At 38.4% G+C, this 16488-nt stretch overlaps 1 protein-coding gene across 1 annotated transcript in view; it reads left to right on the top strand.

Annotated features, from left to right (window-relative positions):
- CTNND2 (catenin delta 2) overlaps nt 1–16488 on the top strand; it is a gene marked incomplete at its 3' end in the record, with an annotated part of 536496 nt that overhangs the window by 362180 nt on the left and 157828 nt on the right. The gene's annotated exons all lie outside the window — the stretch shown is intronic.

Genomic DNA, 16488 nt, shown 5'->3' with positions numbered 1-16488 from the left:
GTTAACTTTAGGCAATGAATGTTGGTGTGAATCACTCGGTATAGCATTAGGTGGAAGGAATATTATACAGCTATCTTTCATGAAGGATGACATGTTCCACTGAAACAAGAGCTGCAGCATCCCTGTAGACAGCCCTGATGCTACCACTGTTGAAAATTTCAGTGCTCAGGCTGGTGTTTACCAAYGGTGTTCTTTCAAGTCCCTGAAAAATCAAAATGGGAAAGAATTTTTCCTTTTTGAGTAGAACTGTTCAYGTGCACATGTAGTATTAACATTAAAATAACACTAGTTTATAAAAATGTGGCATGGGTTAATGCATAAAATATGCTTTCCACTCTTTAATGAGCAAAGAGTTCTAAGTTTATCAGAGTTTTAATTGGTTCCTTCTGCTCCTTCATCTGTTTTGCCTCACTCTTCTCTCTCTTTGCTAAGGAYCTTCCTTTACCYTTTCTCCACTGCATATGATGTGTTGAACCCTGGTTTTCCATTGGGATTTATGGCAGGACTCCTATTTGATAGTGAGTATTGACATGTTTTAGCATGTCAGTGTGCAATCATAAGGGCACAGAACAGCTTCAGGAACTTCTTATGGGATAATTGATGGACATGACYACTAACATGGATTGATGTTTCTTTTTTGATTGAAGATACTGGATCATCTGTATATCACTAGATCATTGCCATCTTAAAAAAAAATTATCTTGCTAAGTTTGAGAGTTCTCCAGTAAATCACACTGTACTATTTGTGCTAGAACAGCTGCCTTTCTTTAACTTACAGCCAAAGAGAACCTAAATCACCCCAGAATTACAAGTCCCATGTGCCTTTCAATCCCCAGCTGAGACTGAGAGCTGAGCTAATAAAATAGTCTGGGTGTGATGTGCCATTGTACTTCTTTGGTCAGGCAAGGAAGAAGAAATACTTGGGTTTTTCTTTGGCTTTHAGATAAGCTCTTGGACCATCTATATGATTGATAATAACTGAAGGGACACTCAGTTGTTTCCCGTAACTATTCTGTGTTTTTACAGAATCCCGTGAGTATCTCTTTTATAGGGAGAACCAAATTGCTTCATTAATTTTAACCAAAGTAGTTTTCCATAGATTTTTTCTTAAGTTTTTTTCCTTTGTTTTTATTAGCTGGAAAATTCCTGTTTCTGCTGTCAGAGCCTTTACACATGAGAACACTSTTAATGCTTGTTTGTTCTCGGACAGTCTTAGGATTTTTTTTTCTCCTGCTCTTTTTGTTTTGAGATTCTTTCAGGTAAGAAAACCAAGTGGAAGATTTTGAGTAATATCCAGCAACATTTCAGAGATTAATCTGAATTTAGAATTTGGTGTCTTTCTGATACAAAATTACTTGTTTCCACACTGCAGCCTGGATATTAGATACACTGGTGTTGGAGTTGATACAAATTTACAACTCGGTGTTCATTTTGCTTTTCTTTGTCTTYTATTTTACCTACTTCTTCAGCGATAGTTATGTTTCTAATTGTTACGACTGAAACGTTTACAATAGTGCTCTGTTCCAGCTTGGACAAGGTATCCAGAATGGACAGTGTACAGCAAAAAAGTGGAAGGAATGAAGTGGATGGCTTTGAAAGGTGTTATTATTGCTGTGATCTTTGCTACTGTATCTTTTAGATCTAGCTTACATGAAATTGATTTGCTTGTAGGAGAGAAAGAATTGACAAGAGCCAAGTAGAGAATCACCATGTGCATGGATGCATCTTTGAGTTAATGAACTTGACCTTTGGCTCCCAATGTGAGCAAACACTAGAAATGGATCTAAACTTGGGTCCTCTTCTCTCGCTGATCACCACCTTTCCCTTTGCTTCCCATTCTTGATRAGGGAAATTGTTTGATTGATCTTCCTAATGGTCTTTCAGAGGGGTTGAAATCAAATAATATTGCAGATGAAAAAGCTTTTGGGCAAAGAGCACCAGCCTGCACCAGTGCTTAATAGAGGTTCAACTTGTGTAAAGCTGCAAGTATTTTCACCAAATGATTGGGAAACTGAGTGGCGGTGGCTGTTTCTGGGATTTTAGGTGAATGTAACATCAGACATGCTTCTGGGGACTACTGAGACCCGTGCTGTTGCTTGGTAACCACACATGTGGTTTCTGGCCTCTGGTCCTGAACTTTAGCAGTACACCTAAGAAGGCCAGGATTCAAATGTGAGCATGCAAGTTACTAGAAGAAATTTCTTAAGCATCAGAGCAGAATTGGAAGTGTCTCTGCTTATATACCTGCKGAGCAGGAGCACAAGAAGGAGCTAAAGTTGACAAAAAGCTGACAGAGAAGAGTTTGTGTCCTTAGCAGAAGGATGGTTAATCTGAGGAGCTGGAATTTGCCAGTTTTTCTTGGCTGCTGAAATCCAATGGAATGTATGAAGTCAAAGAGCAGTGTTTTGGGAGTCTCACTTTATGGAACTTAGGTTAGGGCAATGGAAATACATTAACTAGTGTTGGCTCTCCAATTCAAATGCTTGTCTTGCTTAGGTTGATCTGTGTTCTGTTTAGTGTGTGAGATTACATCATATACTGGAATAGAGCCTCATATGTCCAAATTTTTGTGTCTTAGGGCATGCTTCTGAGACTGAATCTTSTCCTTGCCTATTACAACCCATTTTTGCCCTCAGGTCTCAGTGGTGTCCTCTTGTCTTCTTCAGTTGCCAGGAGTGTGATTTTGTGCCTGGGGTCTTCAGCCTCAAACTCACTTCCTTAGAGCAGAAGAGAGTGCTTTTGTATGAGGTCAGGAGTATTAGGCAAAGGCAAGGTCCCCTTCTGTTAGATTTCTGACACTCAGGCTTCCATGGCACCAGAGAAAATATTTGCTTGTGCTGTACAGTCTAAAATGGGATATCTGTGTTTGTCTTGCTTGTGCACTGGACAGAGAAGGCACATGTGGAAGCTGCAGCTCCCTCAGAGTCTCAAACCCTGTTGCAATGCCTTATCCAGTTGCCTGGAAATGTTTATTGCAAAAGTATTGATAATAAGTGACAGAAATATTTTTTTTTTTCATCACTGTCTTTGGGTATTTAAGAGAAGTGAGAATGTGCTCTTCATTTTTACTGTGGTGGAAAACATCATCCTTTCCAGTTGCTGTGACACGGAAAACTGTTTGGAGAAGGTGGAGTAGCTGAGATCTAGAAAGTCAGYATGCAGCTCATCATTAACATAAGCATTCATTTGTTGGGATATCTAATAGCTTTTTGGTTGTTGTGCACACACACCCTCTTTAAAGCAGTGCAGATGTCTCTGATCAAAAGTAGGTATATAACTGTGGCAGAAAGAAGATGGCAAAAYGGGCAGTTGAGGAAAGCTCCATTTATTTAAGGCCAAAGATTGGGTGTGGTCAAAGATTGCCCACGTCTGCCCGTTCCAGATGCAGAGTGCTCATAGGTGACACACGTAACTTGTCAGTGGTTGCAGCTGCCAGAAGCTGCCAGAATCTCGTCTCACATTGGACGAGATTTGCTCTATGAGCTGTCATGGGTAATAAATGAGGAAATTTTTTGGTAATCATAGGGTCAAATTTGAAGTTCACATAGATAGGGACCCAGAACAGAATATCTTTTGGTTTTATAGCAGTGGTGTTGGAGARGACAGAGAGATACTATCTAATGATAATGAATTCATGAAACTGTACATTATTATAAGTGGCTAGAAGCAAAAGTCACCATTTAATATGCTGAAATGAGAAGGACCAAGTGATGACTAATCTTATAGTTATAAGGCATGGCATATGAAACTGCCAGTTGGATCACATAGATTTTTAATAAGTACATCAAGTGCAACTTACAGTGTATAAGTGAAGAACAGTGTCTCTGCCCACRGTAGGGGGTTGAAACTAGATGATCTTTAAGGTCCCTTCCAACCCAAACCATTCTATGATGCKGTAATAGAAAAGTGCCATATTTGTTTGAGTACAAGGGTTAGAAATCTCATGCAATCCTCCCATCACTGAGGGACTTTTTGCATGCACTTTTCTGTATTTACTTCCTGTATAGTGTATATCTGTGTCTTGCCTTATGGCCCCTTATCCTCTCTGTCCAATCCAGGTGCAAACCATCCCTTTTATCAGCGAGCCAGCTGTGCTACTCTCAGGCAGTAAAAGCTTTTGATCATAGGGCTGAAGCTGTCCCCGGGCTTAAAGAGTGGCCTGGGAGGAAAGCAAGGGTGGAGAAGGAGCTGCAACCCTCTGATAGTAGGGCAGATTTGCTGTCACTGGAGAGCAAAATGACACCTCTCCATGGGGTCTTTCCCTCACCCACAGCTTGCCTGAGCATCCTGTTCAGTGAGATTGTAGTCATGTTTACATTTGCTCACCAAAAGGTGTCATGAGCTCTTCAAAGTCCTGGGAGCATGGTCTGTAAAGGAAGGTGAGCTGGACTTAGATATTTGGGAAAGAAGGTGGAGGGAGACAAGATAACAGCTCTTGGCATGTTTGGGGTAATATACCCTGGAGAAAGGGAGGACTGAGTGAAAGAAAAATTGCGGACCTGCTAATCACAGTGCTCTTTGGACATTGCACCAAAAATTGATAGAAAGGATAATGTAAGACATAAAGGCAGTAAATGGTTAATGGGATAATTTGTAATATGAGTTCTCCAAAAGCAGATTGTGCTGGAATGACCTGCTTACTGACCTTTTCTTAGATTATATTTGATGTCTTTCTATTTCCTGTCAGGGCTCTGAGCACGCATTTTCTGTAGTGCCACTTGGGAAATGTTTAGTTAAGCTACAGAAGATGGATATTCCTGCAAGAGTGTAGCTGGGCAGGGACCTGGGTAAAGGAACATTGTCAGTTTGTCATTTTGAAGATTGAAGTAATGGAAAGGAAGGGTACTACTAATAAAGTTCCACAAGGAGAACTCTTTTGGCTACTTGAAAAATACTTTTTCKTTTTATTCGTTTATCTTGGCACAAAACCACAAAATAAGCCAAGGGAACTTCTTGATAGTGGAATATTAGAAGGAATTTTCTGAAGAGAGGAAGATAAATCCTGTGTAGAAAGAGTTTTGCAGATGAGAGAGAAAGAACAGAATTGGAGCCAAGGTAATAACAGACGTAATAGCTAGTTGCCTGTTTGGCATCTTGKGCTGAAAAGAAGAGCAGGAAAATGCCTGTGTGACCTGGTTGAGTACAGCGTACTTCAGCCACCGATATTAGGAGCATGATAGAATATTGCATGGCCTAACATGGCCTCACATAAAAAGCAAAACTGAGAGTGTCATACGGGGTTAGGACTTCATCTGGCGAATGGTACACAGCTGTGACCCCCTGTGGGCAAGAGACATTCTTTCTAGCCYTCATCTCTTCTGAGCTGTCCTGCGTGGATTATTAAAAAATGCAGAAGCTTGTTGTACACAGACATGACTTAGTGTGTTTCTTCATTTCTCAGCAGAGAAAAGGCTGTTAGATTACATAGTTGCACATGGTAAATAGAGATTATTCGTTAAAGATGCTGAATCCTGGTAAAAAGAAATTTGATGAAGGATTTGCCATTCATTGGAAAAGGATAAGATTAGTCAAGATCCTGGCAGCTTTTAGAATAGTGCTTCCCTGCCATGGTCGGGATGGGGGCTRGAACTAGATATCTTTATGGTTCCTTCCTACCCTTTCTATATTTGTGATTCATCTGACCAGGGAGGACGTGAGAGCTGAAAGTATCTTCTGAGCAGCTGTTCACCATCAGCCTTTGTTTTTAACATTTTGGCTAGACAACTGTAATCCATTTGACAGGAGCTTCTTTGTGAACTAGTGCTCCTCCATTTTCCCTCAAAAGATTTGAACCTGGTAGCCCTAGTGAATGATTGAATGAACCCCAGCCATGATTGCACTTTGTCTGGTCTCTGAGCAAACTTCAAATTTTTCAAGGTTTATTCATACAAATTTTGGGTTTCTTTCTATCTGAAGTTGTGGCATCCTTGTCTGTGTTACATCTTGAGATGTCGTTGGCAAGAATATGAAGCTGATGCTGAGCACAGCTGAGCAGTCTCCTCCAAAGTGATCTAGTTTGTGTTCTGCCATGCTTAAGATTCTACCTTGTGAACCCAGGAATTCAAGAATTAACTGTCTTAGCTATAACACTCTTCTGAAGTTTTATCAAGGTTGTGATGGATTGCATGTCACCACTTTGTTCAGTCTGCAGTAGTTATTGGATTGCTTTTGTGACATCAGGCAAAACTTGATGCACATGTCTTCAGCCAGCCATATGGCCATGGAAGTGTTGGCTTCACAGGCATGGCAGCCATTTGACATGCAAATAGTGTCAATTTGTATGGTTTATGAATAATCAGGAAATAGTTGTGTGACAGCTCAGAATGCCCCAAGTGCTTGTCACCTTTGGACTAACATGCATCCTATTCTTCTAATTGAAATTACTGTAAAAGTCATTCTTGAAGTTGCGCACTTCCAGCAGTTTATTGCAAACTGCTGTGAACACATTTCTTATGTTCCTTATCTTAGATCTGCTTTTTTTTTTGCCAGTGACCTTCTTTCACCATTWGTCTCCCACAGCATTTGTCATGGCCATTTCATTTAGCATGGACTCTCTGCTGGAGTGACAGGACTCTTTCAGCCTAAGGTCCTTTTATGGCCATGCTTTTCAGCAATAATCTAGATTTGTGAGGTTAATTGCAAAGTCTGTTTTGTTGGTTTCATTTCTTTTCTTTTCTGCACTCTCTTTTTTTTCTTTAAAAAGTTCCTGCTGAAAAAAATCTGTAGCCATCCGTATCCTTCTTTGCTTGTTGCTTATTGTGGAAAGATTTGCATAAGATACTTTCTGAATTTTTGGAAGTTGGGTACTAAATGCATACTATTGAGTGATTGCTATATTAGTAAGAATAATGACATAAAATGGAAAACTTTATTTTATGGGATACAGTGATTATTCCAGCATAAACTTTGCCTAAGTCCTTAAGCTACTCATGTCATGGTGTTAACAGTATTCCTTTTCTTAGTCTCTATATTCAGCATTTCTTTTATTGAGAGCACCCCTGTTAGAATTGCTTTAGATTAAAATTATTTTAGTAATAGGAGATTATTTTAAGTTTTCTAACAGAAGTCTAATTATGTACATAAGGGAAACAACCTAAAACCAGTTTGAGTATTGGTACAATAGTTATTTGAGCATAATTGTAAAAGTGGGTAATTGTTGGTCTAAACTCCTTTACAGGCATAACTAAATTCTTTAGTTAGATTGTATCCAAATTGATTGTGTATACATTTAATAAAACCTCCATTCTTTAACTCAGATATTTTAAATGCAATGAGTCTCAAATGAATAATGAATACTTGATGAGTAATAGAGTRTGTTACAGAATTTGCAGAGATATCTTCCCATTCTTGAATGTGGCATTGAGAAAAAGACAAAGACAGTGAACTCCATTTTTTTCTCCTGAAATGTCACATACTTACACCTCATGTCTTGAAGTACAGAAASCAGGGACTGCAAGCAAGTGTTCACTGAGGAGGAGAAAACCTCTGGGAGGATAAAGTGTTTAATATTCTATCAAAGATGACTTTATGTAAAAGAACAAATACTACCTGATGCTTTTCTCTATTCTATCAGTGAAAGGCAAGTTTGAGTACAGTTACAGATAAAATTTCCAGACGTCAATGTTGTTCACACATCTAATAAAGTGCAATCTTCTTGTAAAAAGAAGATCACTTTTCTGTGAGCAAACCCCTGATGTGGTGTCTTAGATTTCATCTGTGTCTATCAGAAACTGGAACATAGCTTTGCAAAACAAGAGCARTAGTCATAATAAGTCAATACTTTTAGAAGGCGCATGTGTGATCTGGRTTCACTGGAGCTATGCCTTTTCTCTGTTAGCAGGAAAACTGCCTCTTGGAACTGTGAACTTCTAGGAACGACAGTATAATTGGATAAAGAATTCAGGTTGCCCAGCAAAAGCCAGTTGAGGAATACTATAGCTGAGCAAACTTGGCACTTCATTACCCAACTGAGTTTTGTTTTCTGGTGTTATCTTTCCCACAGTGTTGCACAGTGATTGTTTTTCCCTTTGGGAGCCACTGTTCCACAAAGCACCTTCCTTAGCAAATTCTCTGTGAAAATCGTGAGAATTTGGCTTCTAGTAGGATTTAAGCTCTAGGTATTTTTCCTGTTCTTTGTGCAGGGAGGAGTTGATGTGGAAAGGTTGTCCCCTTCCCCCTGCACCAGAGTTGCTGTGAGAGCTTGCTCTGTTTCAGGTTGGGTGAGCTGATGCTCAGTTTGGGGGAAGGCTTGAGAGTTGCTGGGTTTTTTAGCTGCTGTGCTTTTCCACAGTGTTAAACACGATCAGAAATTTAASTTTTCACCAGCAGGCATTAGTGCAATAGTGCCTGATTTGTTTTGCTGGAGGCAGCAGTGCTTTTTAACAAAGCACTCATGCTGCTGGAARTGGTCTCTAGCCCTACAGAGACCTTTGGGGGTTTGGATGTTTAGCCTGTACTGATGCTTAAGCAGCAGAAATTGGGTCCCCAAGTTTGCTTACRTACAGCCCTGTGAAGGAAGGAAGACAGGGCTTTGGGGAATTAAGGGTGTGCTGGTACTTCCCTTTGGTTTGCAATCCTTGTCACTGAAGCATTCACTGTAGGGTTCCACAGACTATCCCATAGAGGGTTATTTTTTCTGGATATTTGCTTTTGGGGCATGTCTCATCAAGTGCACTAGTATTTTGTTCCTTTCCTTGCTGAGCTGAATGCATTGCAACAGCCCCTGCATTAGCATAGGTGCAGCACAAATTTGTAGAGTTCAAAAYTGGAAATRATAAATTTTTATCTTTTGTAAAATSAAGATTTTAACAAAACTTCAAAGATCTCTGCTGCTATAAAGGCCTAATACTGTTTTCAGTTGTCGTGAAGCTGTGGTGAACTATCCAAACAGCTTTGTGCAGGGCTGCTTGGYAGTGTTGCTTAGTAACATCATCCTAATGCTGAGGACTCAGCTCTTAGTCAAAGTGGTTAGCGAGCAGAAAAGTCAGGAACAGTGATTTGTATCACCAGATAGCAGTATCTGTTCCCATTTGTGTATGGGACTTCTTTTCCCTTTTTTTTGTAAAGTTGGCAGGGTTGAGGGGTGTGGAAGAGGCAGAGCTTTAGATACAGGAATGGAAAAAAAACAAACACAAAGCAACACCCAATAAGATCAATTACTTAATGGTTTGGGGAAAAAAAAAATCTCACTTTCTTCTCTGCTGAAGGCAAGTTATTGATGTATGGTAGTGGTTGGTTTGGGGCAGTTTCCATTTTTCATTTTTTTCTTCAGTGACAGTACCCTAGATCAGAAATGAAATAGGAATTATCTCCCTGAACTTGTCTGTCACATTTAATCTGCTGTTTCTTCCTGGCTATCTTTGCCTCTCATCTCTTTGCTCCCAGTCAAACTTTCCTTCTTCCACTAGCAATTTATTTTTGATGAAATGTTTTAAGCAGGTGAATGCTTCCCAACAGAATGAGGGCAGTAGCAGAAAGAAAGAAATGCTTAGGAGGAGGTACAGTTATAWGGTGTGGGTTTTCACTGTGTTCCTTAGATTTCTAGAATTATAATAATTGATACAATATTTTGCAGTAAAGTCATATTGCATGACTAAAATCACACACAACTTAAAAAATACTTTTACATTTATTTTTCTTTTAAGTATTTTTAGCAATGTAATGGATGWCAATATTTGGTTAAAAAAGTAGTTTAAATGGGATAAAAATTCTTTGGATACTTCTTCTAAGACATAGTAAGCTTATCAAATGATATTTAAAGTTTATTTGGGTCCTGTTGCTTGCACTTTAAAAAAGTGTAATTTTTTTTTWAAATTTCTTCCTTCCTTTCTTTATATTTAACACTGATGTGAACAGTGCTGGCCCTCGTTCAGATGCTGGTTTTGCAGTGTCCCTTAAGCAGCCAAAGCCAATCTGTTTTGAGGAGACTTTCCTAAGATACTTAATCTGGTTAATGGACAAATTATGTCTGGGAAGTTCCCCAGCGTGAGCGTGGCGGTATCCTGACGGTGACACTGCTAATAGGTTTGACAGCGCAGTGAGAGTTTGCAAGAAATGCTCCAGACCATTCATCGTATTGCACTTTAATCTTTTAAGYAGAAAACCTGAGGAGAAGCATGCTGAGGTACTGACAGGTGAAGCAAGCCTGTTCTTTCKGTTCTGGGGACTTAAATGTCGGGGTACAGACTTATTTAGTGGTGATCCCCCATAGTATGGTCTGAGGATTCCAAAGTGGCATATTCATGGGTATTTTTTCAGGCATTCAGAGTTTGATATTAGTTGAAAGATGTCATGTGTAATTAGTCAATTCATTGRTGGCATTTTTTTCCTTGTTTATCTGTACAAATAGTCCCAAGTCACAGAAGAATGGTGTAGTGAGGATAGAGAAAGAGTGTAAAGACAGAAAAGAGTTTTGATTCTGAGCTTTCATTAGTTAATCTTTAGGTCCGGTAGTTGAGGAAAGAAAAAATTGATACATTTTTGTTTGTGTGTATATAAATCAGGTGAGAATGCTGTGTTTAAAAAAACTCCTGAATCCAGTTAAAAAGAATTCCCTGCAGACTGTGTCCTGGTTCTAGTGACAGCAGATCTTTGGTGAGCTAGGGGCCCAGGCTGRTGTACCAAGGTGTGCATTAGCTGGTACTGCCATATGGCCTGTCGTGTCTTACTGGTTAATTTCACCATCTGTCATGTCTTAACAATTTRTATTCACTTTCAGTACTCAGGTTAGAAGTGTTTTCTTCTCTTTGGTACAGTAATTTTCATCACACAGTGCTGTTACATTTCCCTTATCCGAGTTTTATTGGTTTTGTTTATAGTCCTATTACTTGTAGATTGCACTTTCCTTTTCCAGTGTTATCAGTAGATGATGCATACATTCAKGCAGGCATTTTGGAAATGTTCCTGCATAAATTTCTGGTACAAAACAAAGTCAGTATCAAAATTTGAGCTGTGAATGTTTGACTCTWCTTCTCCCTCTGTTCACTTCTAATTCTGCACTTGTGTTCACATGAACTTCTTTACTATGTAAATTAAAACAGGTCAGTGTCTGYAAAACAGGTTTCACTACATATGAGTTCAGAGTAAAAATCCCACTATTCATATGCTCTTTCTCATGTGTTGCTTTCTCAGAATTGCAGTGAAACTATGACCTGATCTACTGTATATATTTATTCATTTAATGAGGATAGTAGCRTTTCAGGACAAGCATCTAAGAGAAACGTATGTCAAAAAGGGGTTTCAGCCATGATGTGCTATTTAAATCAAAAAGTACTTTTAGTCCTCTGAAAAGCATGCAACATGTCAAAGCCACAAAATTTCTATGATTCTCTTTTAGATTCTGTGCTTATAGTCCTTTTATCTCAATGATGGGCATATTGCAATTTTACCATTTTCTGGGGTTGGTTTTGTTGGTTTTGTTTTTGTTTTTTCTTTTCTTTTTGTTCTTAAATTTGTTGTCTAAGCAACGTTGTCATTATATTTAAAATTGAAAATTGGTGCGTAGTCCTTGTTAGCAAGATTCGTCTTCTATGTGTGAGGTGTTTGTTGTAGTGTGTTCTGACTTTGATACTTAGAGCCTCAAGTAGCCAGAGATCTGCTGTGTGTTGAAAGGTGGGGGATTGCAACAAAATTAATTAAAYTTAAATTAAACTAAATTAAGTTGCAAACATGTAACTGGTAAGGGGTAATAGAATGGTCATTGAACTTCAGCTCATTTCTTATTAATGATGTTTCTCCATCATAGACATAAGGAATTTGTTTAACAGGACTCTTGATCAATGTATTTAGTGATGGAGGATTTCTGCATGAAGGCTGAATGGTTTATCTGGTCAAATCTGAWTTTTTTTTTTTAACTTTGAGATGATCACTTGCATATTCCGTGTTTCCAAGGAGCTGTTAAGTCCCGGAGAGCAGGACACTACTGTATGCTCTTGCTGTTAGAGATGTTAGAGAGTATCATGACTTTCTAGGGCTTCTTCTTAAGGCTGTGACAAGGCAGAATGACAGGTTATAAAGGCTTCACATGGAGCACAAATAAAAACTGTTCAAGATTTATTAAAGTACTCACAGTTGCCTGTGATCCATTAATTTCAGCAGTTTTAATATCTTTAGTTTCTTGAAATGACAAATGCTGACAATATATTGGTTTACTTTATTGACCTAAACTGTCAGATTAGCAGTGTCATTCAAACGTGTCTTTTGTATTTATTTTCTTGACAGCCTGCACCAGCTTTGAAGAGCAATTAGGGATTATTTTGTGCTTTTCTCTCATGTTACACTTGTCTGACTGCAGTATTTATCTTCCTCTGGAAAGTGAGACTTTATCAAAAAAAAGAGCATTTTCCTAGGAAACAATTRTTTCCCTTTATTACTGAGGAAACTATCTGAATAATGTGAAAAAATTTAGCAAGTAGGGTAGGCATTTTTGAAGTGTAAAAAGTGGACATTCACTTTTTGATCCAATTTGGTAGGACTGCACTTTTCACATGTTCTTTCTATTGCCCTTCTTAAATGTGAGAAGAGAGGATATATCCCATGTAGGAATGTGTGGTTTCATCTGGACAGTTCTAGGTTATCACTGTTGCCCTAATCCAGTTCAGATGGCCAGGGTCTCACGTGATACCCCTGCTGGAACCTGACCTCAGATTACTTGTTGAAGCTCCACAGAGATGCAGAACCAGGGATGTTCTACTTGCTTTCAGGTTTCAGTCTTGCAGGCTTCAAAAGACAGAGAAGACTCTCCTTACTGTTACGTTTTGTTTTTTTTTTTTTTTTTTTTTCTTACAGTTAACCAGTTTCTGTTTAAAAAAAATAAATGTAACCATTTATTTTCTTGATTTGGTACCTCTCATAGCTGTTCTAGGGCTGCATAATCTTCTATATACCTTCTGCTGTGATGCATCTCTGGCATTGCARTCAAGTAATTTCTCAATCTTTTGTCAAACAAGATTGGACTATTGGAGTAATTAATGGATGGTTTCTTGAATCCCTAAATAATGGTTTAATTCTTCTCAGTGGCATTGCATTGGTTTGGTTTGTTTGTTTCTTTGTTTTTTAATTAATCTGTCCCACTTCACCACCATGATCACAAGAGTTCTGGATGTGCTCTGATGCTGGATACATCATCTGTTAATAACGACCTGCAGGGCTGAAAGTTTAGTCATGAGTTTTCTTTGAATTTGAACATRGACCTGTCTGTGAATGGGCATAATGCCTGATACTTGTCTGAAGGAAAAATAGCAATGCTGGTGGTGGCCAGGTGGGCTGGCTTGGGAATGGGGCTGAATACACTTTAGGAATTCGGAGGAGAAATGTGTGTGACCTTGATGCACATCACTGCTTGGATTTCAGGCAGCCCAGGGAGCTGCAGTGCTGTTAGGGGCATGAAGGGGTGGCAGCTGGCTAAGAGCAGGGTTTGGACAAGTGCAGCTTGGGGTGAGCCATSAATTCCCTAAAGCCTCTGGCTTTAGGGAAATCCCTTCTGAGGGCGCTGAGCCTCYTTGAATGAGAGAGTGCTCGTTGGCCTTGGTAGTAGTTTATTGATTGCTGCTTTTCTATTCCAACCTTGTTGCTTTTCCAGCTTCAGACTGCATTAATGCCAGTGTTTTTGAAATCAATGATACAGATCAGCTTGCAGCTTTGAGTAGGAAAGGATGTAGCTGTTTGCTCCTAACCCAAKMTGCAGGCAGGAGACTTGTTACACCYCTCTCYTTCTCAGTGACATCAGTTCTTTGAATTCATGGTCTTGGTTTTGATCTATCATCTGCACTGTCTCTCCAGTGCCTTCCAAAGCAGCAGAATATTGTGGAAGGCTGAGAGTACAGATGAGGTGGGATTCAGTTRTCTGAAATCCATATTGTTCTCTAAGTTATCTGTGTGACCTTTCCTGGATATAACTCTTGGTGTAACAGCTACTAGTTAGTTGATTTTAGTATTTAAATAAAATAGATGATAAAAACCTGTTGCTCCTCATTTGAGACTTGAATAAATTAATGCATATAAAAACTTTTAGAGCAGTTGAAAAGAAATTTAAACCAGATCAGCTTGCTGTTCTAGTTGTTTTTCAAATACCAGCTTAATAGAAACATTAGAAATTATGATGGCATTACATTTTTTATAAATCTTCTGATTTATTGTTTTTTAACTGTATTTAAGAACTTTAAAGGGTGATAATATTTTGTGTTTAAATGTTGACATTGCATAATTTGGAAATAGTGTAATAAAACTGCATATAGAAAAGAATAATTTTTGCTTGAGGCTGAAGGTATTTAGGAGACATACTTAAAAAATGGCCTCAATTTCTGAGATTTGAGAATGGTTTTGTTTCTAAAAAGAAAATATTTTAATTACCCGTTTAAATCTTCATTTTCTTSAAATGTTAGAGGAATAGTGGCAGTTACTCCCTGATAGAGTTTTAACTCTTGAACTTTTGCGGGGGAGATGCTCAGTCATAATGTTGTTACTCAGATGCCTTCGAGTTATTTTTATATTGCTGCTTAACTGTTTTCCATCAAGTTAGGCTGGTTATGCATTTTGGTCAAGGAATTTCTCTGGTTATACATATTTAGTACAGCAGTGTTAAAGTTTTGATTACATGTATAGTTTTCAAATAAATCTCTGTTTAATAATAGCACAATAAACTGGTATTAAGCCTCCATTCAGTGTTAGACAAGGATCAGCACTTGCAGGTGCAGAACTATTACTAGAGTATGAAGGAGGTTGAATTAAACTCACCTCACCAGAAGATTACCATACCAGTTCAACAACTTGTTGATATCTGGGTTATAGTGGTACTGAGCTCAATGGGGAAAATCTTTTAGCTTACAAGAAGCAGGATTAGGAAGAAAATCTGTTGTTCAAAAAGCATTGTTAACTTGTATGCGGGCAAAARAATTGTAAGTGCTTCTAGAATAGTTTGTAATTCTTTATTCTGTATTAAGCCTGGTTTGTTGATAAGCTGTTGAATGTCTGAAATGTTCTCAGTTTTTCTGTATTTTTTCCGCTGAGTACAGATTGAACCAAGTACACATTTAGATTTGGGTACATTCACAGCAGGCTGTTTTTTGGGCCACTCTGACAGATACTAGACTTTGRTGGGAGCAGTTCAGCTGTACTGAGAATCAGTCTCAAGGGTGCAGGGCTAAAGAGCATTTTGAAAATGCAGACCATGAAGAATTTAATTCTGTAATAGTAATATCAACTTTCTGTATAATTGCTGTAGTTAGAGATAAAAWATGTTTTTGGGATTCTTGGCAGACTTTCTGTTAAGGGGAGCAACAGAATTACTTTCAGCAGTGTGCTAGTGGCAAGTCAGTCTGAAAAGTGTTTGAAGGGAAAAATATGCAAATAGGACATTCCACTGAAAACATGCAGGAATGCTGAAAAATTCTGAAGAAAACACGTATATGGCACAAGCTGATTAGAAGGAAAGGGAATAAATTATTCTTTTCTCTCAACAATTTGTATTAAAGTTTAAGTAATGTTATGTCTGAATATATWTCTCATTTGTATCCTGTGTTGCTATCTCACCTCACTCTATATCTGTGCTTTGCATTTTAAAAGTGTTTAGTGTCTGTTTGTGCAACAAGAGCACTGCCAACACAATGATTGTGACAGAGGCTTTCAGCAGGAATGGCAACACCAATGATTTGAGCAGTGCAAGCTAAACCAGTGGAACATCACCTACGTACAGGATTTCAACCTCGCAGAGCTTAGCAGCAAGGGCCATAATAGTTGTATCTTTGATGGCTTTTCTAAACATTTAAGTAGCATCTTACCACTTTGTGGTGTRGACCTGCCAAGTGTTGCTTGGATGCTTTTTGCCTACTTATTTCATTTTTACCTTCAAAATGTGTAATGTTTGTTTGGCATTTTTGTGACTCTCCTTGCCAATTTGGTAACAGACCACAGAGCCGAAGTACCCCAGTGGCAAAAAGATTGAAGTGACAGCTTTAATCACAGTTGGAAATATACAAGTCTCTTTTATTAATGTTATAATGTAAACAATTTTTAATAGTAGAATAAGAAAACATTTTAATAAAATCCTGTTTGATCTTGTTATTAAAAAAGAATCCCCAAAAAACTGTATTCTTAAAATAGTTTTTTCAGGAGGCGTGTTTAATTTATTCATCTTCAGAAGATATTTAAGTTACAGAAAGTCTTAGCAATTTGATTTTTTGGAAAGTGTTGAAGGCAAAATATTRATGAGGCACAACCATTCTATTGCACTTTAGTGAAGCAACCAAAAGATCAGCCTTCATGTAAAACTGCATCCATTCATCAACTTCAGCTTATTTCATTTGTAGATCTTCAGATATGGGTATAACATGTGAAACTCGTTCTGACTGCCGCTCCTTTTTTCTCCCCAACCCTCCTACTTCCCCCAATCCTGGACCCGTTTAGTTGAGGACGTTCCTGGGGTTGCACTGCTTTTGCCTTTTCTTTTGTTTGGTGGAGGTTTTTTTTTTCTTTTGTGTGGGTTTTTTTTTT

The sequence above is a fragment of the Malurus melanocephalus genome, unplaced genomic scaffold (genome assembly GCF_030028575.1).
Source record: "Malurus melanocephalus ecotype Western Australia unplaced genomic scaffold, MMel_1.1 scaffold_25, whole genome shotgun sequence".
NCBI classification, from domain to species: domain Eukaryota; kingdom Metazoa; phylum Chordata; class Aves; order Passeriformes; family Maluridae; genus Malurus; species Malurus melanocephalus.
The sequence above is the reverse complement of the archived record's forward strand: the minus strand, read 5'-3'. Positions and strand labels throughout refer to the sequence as shown.